The 6758-nt window shown below is 40.2% G+C and overlaps 1 long non-coding RNA gene across 1 annotated transcript in view; it reads right to left on the bottom strand.

Annotated features, from left to right (window-relative positions):
• Window positions 1-2218: 2218 nt before the first annotated feature.
• The window catches only part of LOC311439244, a 223637-nt gene continuing 219097 nt past the window's right edge, over window positions 2219-6758 (bottom strand). Inside the window, exon 2 of the long non-coding RNA XR_014694620.1 lies at window positions 2219-4128. This is a non-coding gene — a long non-coding RNA (uncharacterized lncRNA). The remainder of the gene's footprint in view (window positions 4129-6758) is intronic.

Raw genomic sequence — 6758 nt, 5'->3', positions numbered from 1 at the left:
TGGTGTCCCTGACAATGCATGATAGCTACCTTTTCTGGTTGTTTTACAGCCTCTAACAATTTTAAAATTACTTCAGCATACTTTGTGTTTTCACTGAGCGGTCAGCAATCCATGTTCTTTCCAAATTGCTCCATGAGCATGTACCACGCCGAATGTATATTTAGAATCTGTCCAAATATTTACCCTTTTTCCCGCTGCCAGTTCCAATGCTCTCGTGAGAGCAACTATCTCCGCCTTTTGAGCTGATGTTCCAGGGGGTAAAGGCTTAGACTCGATTACCTGCTGAGTAGTTGTTATAGCATATCCAGCTTTACGTTGTCTTTGCGTAACAAAACTGCTCCCATCCGTGAACCAAGTTTCTTCCGCATCTTCCATGGGCTCCTCCTTAAGGTCTGGTCGGCTGGAATACACAGTCTCTAGAGTTTCTAAACAATCGTGAATCACAGCTTGTGCCGGAGCATCACTAAGAAAAGAGGCTAAATTCACAATATGAATTATCACAATTTCCATGTTGTCCTGTTCTACCAATATTGCTTGATATTTCAAAATCATCAATTCTTGTTTAAGTTGTTTAAAGACTTTTTGTGCTTCTCCAGTCCAGACTAACTTTGACTGGTTAATCTTTATCAATTCACATAGAGGCTTTACCAATAGTCCATAATTATAAATCCAAAGGCGACACCAACCTGTCATTCCTAAAAAGCTTTGTAGCTCCTTTACCATTTGAGGTTCTGGAGTCCGGCAAATGACTTCCTTATGTTCAGTTCCTAGTTCTCGTTGTCCTTCCGAAATTTCAAATCCCAGATAGGTCACACTTTGTTGAGCCAGCTGGACTTTCTGTCAAGAGACTTGATATCCATTTAAACCCAGAAAATTAAGACAACTTATAGTCCATTGAATACAACTCCCTTTAGTCTCGGTAGCTATTAAGAGATCATCTACATATTGTAACAAAGCACCTTCAGTGTCCGGAGGTATCCATGTTTCGAGTTCCCTTGCTAATTGGTTTCCAAAAATAGTGGGGCTATTCTTGAATCCTTGAGGTAGTAATGTCCACGTAAGCTGCGTCTTTCTGCCTGAATCGGGATTTTCCCATTCAAAGGCGAATAGGTTTTGGCTTTCTGTGGCTAAGCCTAGGCAGAAGAAGGCATCTTTTAAATCCAGTACGGTAAACCAGACTTGACTATTCTTTAATTTAGTCAGCAAAGTATAAGGGTTTGCCACTACTGGATGTATATCCTCAGTGATTTTATTTATGGCCCTCAAATCCTGAACTAGCCTATAACTTTTTCATCTGCCTTTTTAATTGGCAATATGGGTGTATTGTATTCTGATTCGCATTCAATCAATAATCCATACTGTAAAAATTTATTAATTATCTCTTTAATTCCTTTCCTATCTTCTATCCTCAAAGGATATTACTTAACCTTAATGGGTTTCTCTCCTGGCTTTAATTTAATAATTATTAAGGTCACAGTTTTACCTCTTTCAGGGGTTTCAGTAGCCCAAACTCCTGGACATACTTGATCTGTGATCTCTAAAGGTATTTCACTTTTAGGGTCAGTTTGTATTAGTGCCAAGCTTAACACATTTATTAGTTGCTTTTCTCCTATTCTTAATTCCATTTTCCCTTTTTCAAAGACAATTTCTGTTCCTACTTGCTCTAATAAATCTCTACCTAAGAGTGCCCATGAGGAGCTAGGCATAGATAAAAATCTGTGTATGCCCCATTGTTTCCCTAACTTGTACTTCAAAGGTTCACAAAAATAAGCCTTTTCGGTTACACCTTGTCCTGGTTTCAGTTAGAACAGAGTTAATTTTCTTCCTAGTAGCTGATAGAATGCTATGTTTTGGCTTAGGATGAGAAGAGTGCTGATAACACCCCGATGTTTTAATTGTTGCAGAGCAGTGCTTATAGCAAGCCAAGGACACCTCAGCCTTTTGCTCTGTCCTGCCAACAGGCAGGCTGGGGGTGCAGCAAGAGCTGGGAGGGGACAGACCCAGGACAGGTGACCCGAACTAGCCAAAGGGGTATTCCATACCATCTGATGTCAGGCTAAACAATACATAGGGGTGGCTAGCCAGGGGGAGGGGGCCGGACTGCTCGGGGTTAGGCTGGGCATCGGTCAGCAGGTGGTGAGCAATTGCATTGTGCATCACTTGTTTGTACACATTATTAGTAGTGGTACTATTGATTCAAAGATCGAAGCCGAAATTCCTTTAAGTGGTATATTCTTTATTGCAGCGCTGGATGCACGGGGGATCTCTCCACCTATCGTGCATACCCAAAGCAGAAAGCAGTCTTGAATTTATACAATCAATCTATCAATATTCTACAAGCACCTATACATATGCATTACCTATCCCCGCCTTCCCTCGCTTCTCATGCTAATTAGTCTTTTGGCACCTTGCGCCTGCGCAGAGCCTTCCAAGAATTGTGGGCAGGGGTCTTTGGGACGTGGGCAGGGGTCTTTGGGAGGAAGACCCCGAGTCTTCCTCACAGTGTACTTTTCACCTTTGGTCAGGAATCTGCTGAATTGGCATGTTTCTTAATTGCGAGAGCTGGTTGTTGCCAATTCTTCCGTTTGTTGTATCTTTATAATGAATTCCAATGTCCAGTTTTGAGATTTATAGTCCTTACGTTTGTTTCTCTGTCCGTCTGCCGCTTCCTTATCATGAGTTCCAGTGTCTTGTTTCGAGATATACAGTCCATGTCTGGGGATTGTCCTTGCCTCCCCAATACCTCCCCAATACCTCCTTAATCAATCCCCCCTTTTCTTTTCCCATGCAAATTCTTTTGCATCAGATACTTTCATTATTTACAGTAACACAACAAAGCAGGCATCTAAACAACATGCACACAAATATTCCTAATACTACTAATGCGATTAGAGCAATGAACACTTGTTTCAACCATTGAAAATTGGGCAACCAGGAGGTTAACTTATTCCATAGTTCACTAAAACTCCACGAAAGATCATCTTTACTGATATCATGTAGGACCCTTGTCTGCTTCCATATTTCTTCCAGGTCGGTAGAGATCCTTCCACTCTGATCTACATACACACAACAACTTGTGTTTATTACTGTACAGACTCCCCCTTGAGCGGCCAGTAACAAGTCTAGGGCCATCCGATTTTGTAATACTACCTGTGATAAACTAGATATCTCTTCTTGTTGAGCCTTTATAGCATCCAGAGTTTTGTTTTCTAACTTCTCTATAATTGCAGAAATATTAACTATTGCCTTTTCCAATTCACTCACTCCTAACCATGGGATAAACCATCGCACAAAACTATGAAAAGCGGTGTGTCTCTCTATCAATGGATTGTTAATTTTTCGTCTGATTCTCCGCATATGATTTCTCAAGTAACCTCGAGGCACTACATCATGTACTGTCATATTGGGGACTACCGCTCCAAGAGTGCAAGTTCCCTTCCAATTCTCAGGCAAGACCTTACAGGCTGTATCATTGCATAGCCAATAGCACCCTTTTCCTTCTGGAACCGTCCAGCTGGTTGAATTTGCCCAGCCGCTAGTCGTACTAATATCAATTGTTCAATTACAAGATGTCTGATTTCCCACATAAGTAGTATCCGTATTTATACAATGCTGTTTTCCTATACCCTTAGGCGGGTTACACCTTTGTACACATACATAATAGGATTCTAACGGCATGAAGCTACTCACTTCTAGTTCCAAAACTGCTTAATATTTTCGACCCCAAGATGTGTTTTCCCACAAATTAGTCCAAGATAAGTTTGCAGGCAAGGGAATCCCGATTAACGATACACCCTTATTCCCATGCTGTGGCAGATGGGTGCATACCCAACAGTTCGTCTTATTAGTTACTTGAGAAATTGTTTGTATTAAGGTCAGGTGTAAGTTCTCATCCCAAGTTGCCCACCCCAAATCCGAGAACCGCACCCCTGCAATCATTAGGATCTGGAAAACCGTAATTTTGTTGGTCCAATTGGAGTGGTGGTCTATATCCTCGCCGGGACCTTCTTCACCCTTGAATTGTGGATCCAAGCTGCTTGCTTCTTAATCTTAATGGCGGTGTGTGTTGTCAGTAATACTTGGTATGCTCCCATCCACTTTCCTTCCATTTTTCCTGTAGGAGTTGTCCTGAAAAAGTCTTTATATATATATAATTCCCGAGCTTAAAGGGGTGGATTGGTTGATCCAACCCTCTAGCCCTGGTCCCTAAAACAAATGTATGTACTTTATTTAATTGTTTCTGAAGTTCAGTTATATAAGCATATAAATATTCTGATCCTAACTGCGTTAGGTCCTCTCCACTAAATAGAAATTGCTATGGCCTTCCATATAAGATTTTGAAGGGACTCAAATTCCCTTTTATTCTAGGTTTAACTCTAATTCCAAGTAATGCTAAAGGGAGGGATTGAGGCCATGACAAATTAGCTTCTTATCCAATTTTAGCTATTTATTGTTTAATTAAATGGTTCATTTTTTCTACCTGTCCACTTGCCTGTGGTCTATAAGGAGCATGCAGTTGCCAATCTATCTTTAGAATCTTACTTATCTGTTGTACCACTTGCGCACAAAAATGTGAACCTCTATCAGAAGACATTGCTACTAGAATCCCAAAGCATGGTATTATTTCATTTAACAAGACTTTAACCACTTCTCTTGCTTTGTTTGTTTGACAGGGAAAGGCTTCAGGCCTTCCTGAAAACGTGTCAGTCAGAACCAGTAAATAATGATACCCCCCTTTTCTAGGGAGTTCTGAAAAATCAATTTGCCACTGTTGCCCCGAATAATTTCCTTTACCGATTATTCCAAATTTTATTCTATCCTTGGTATTGGGGTTATTGTGTAAGCAAATGCTACATTGTTGAGTTACTTGTTTTATCATATCGTCCCACTAATGTCTGACTCAGGCTCTTATGCAGTGTGCCAGCTCCCCAATGCGTTTTATTGTGTTCTGTAAGAACTATGGGCCATGTCAAACTAGAGGGTATTACTATGTGGTTATCTTTTAAATATACTCATCCATCTGGTTTCATTTTACCTTTCAAATCTTCAATTAATTTTAAGTCTTCTTTTGTATAATTTGGATATAGTTTGGATTTTACCGTCTGGTATCAAAGACAATGCCTTCACCTCAGTTATTTCAGCTGCCTGCTTAGCCTCTGCCAATCGATTTCCAATTTCAAAATCGGTGTTCCCCTTTTGGTGTCCCTGACAATGCATGATAGCTACCTTTTCTGGTTGTTTTACAGCCTCTAACAATTTTAAAATTACTTCAGCATACTTTGTGTTTTCACTGAGCGGTCAGCAATCCATGTTCTTTCCAAATTGCTCCATGAGCATGTACCACGCCGAATGTATATTTAGAATCTGTCCAAATATTTACCCTTTTTCCCGCTGCCAGTTCCAATGCTCTCGTGAGAGCAACTATCTCCGCCTTTTGAGCTGATGTTCCAGGGGGTAAAGGCTTAGACTCGATTACCTGCTGAGTAGTTGTTATAGCATATCCAGCTTTACGTTGTCTTTGCGTAACAAAACTGCTCCCATCCGTGAACCAAGTTTCTTCCGCATCTTCCATGGGCTCCTCCTTAAGGTCTGGTCGGCTGGAATACACAGTCTCTAGAGTTTCTAAACAATCGTGAATCACAGCTTGTGCCGGAGCATCACTAAGAAAAGAGGCTAAATTCACAATATGAATTATCACAATTTCCATGTTGTCCTGTTCTACCAATATTGCTTGATATTTCAAAATCATCAATTCTTGTTTAAGTTGTTTAAAGACTTTTTGTGCTTCTCCAGTCCAGACTAACTTTGACTGGTTAATCTTTATCAATTCACATAGAGGCTTTACCAATAGTCCATAATTATAAATCCAAAGGCGACACCAACCTGTCATTCCTAAAAAGCTTTGTAGCTCCTTTACCATTTGAGGTTCTGGAGTCCGGCAAATGACTTCCTTATGTTCAGTTCCTAGTTCTCGTTGTCCTTCCGAAATTTCAAATCCCAGATAGGTCACACTTTGTTGAGCCAGCTGGACTTTCTGTCAAGAGACTTGATATCCATTTAAACCCAGAAAATTAAGACAACTTATAGTCCATTGAATACAACTCCCTTTAGTCTCGGTAGCTATTAAGAGATCATCTACATATTGTAACAAAGCACCTTCAGTGTCCGGAGGTATCCATGTTTCGAGTTCCCTTGCTAATTGGTTTCCAAAAATAGTGGGGCTATTCTTGAATCCTTGAGGTAGTAATGTCCACGTAAGCTGCGTCTTTCTGCCTGAATCGGGATTTTCCCATTCAAAGGCGAATAGGTTTTGGCTTTCTGTGGCTAAGCCTAGGCAGAAGAAGGCATCTTTTAAATCCAGTACGGTAAACCAGACTTGACTATTCTTTAATTTAGTCAGCAAAGTATAAGGGTTTGCCACTACTGGATGTATATCCTCAGTGATTTTATTTATGGCCCTCAAATCCTGAACTAGCCTATAACTTTTTCATCTGCCTTTTTAATTGGCAATATGGGTGTATTGTATTCTGATTCGCATTCAATCAATAATCCATACTGTAAAAATTTATTAATTATCTCTTTAATTCCTTTCCTATCTTCTATCCTCAAAGGATATTACTTAACCTTAATGGGTTTCTCTCCTGGCTTTAATTTAATAATTATTAAGGTCACAGTTTTACCTCTTTCAGGGGTTTCAGTAGCCCAAACTCCTGGACATACTTGATCTGTGATCTCTAAAGGTATTTCACTTTTAGGGT

Source organism: Aythya ferina, assembly GCF_964211825.1.
Source record: "Aythya ferina genome assembly, chromosome: 6".
NCBI classification, from domain to species: domain Eukaryota; kingdom Metazoa; phylum Chordata; class Aves; order Anseriformes; family Anatidae; genus Aythya; species Aythya ferina.
The sequence above is the reverse complement of the archived record's forward strand: the minus strand, read 5'-3'. Positions and strand labels throughout refer to the sequence as shown.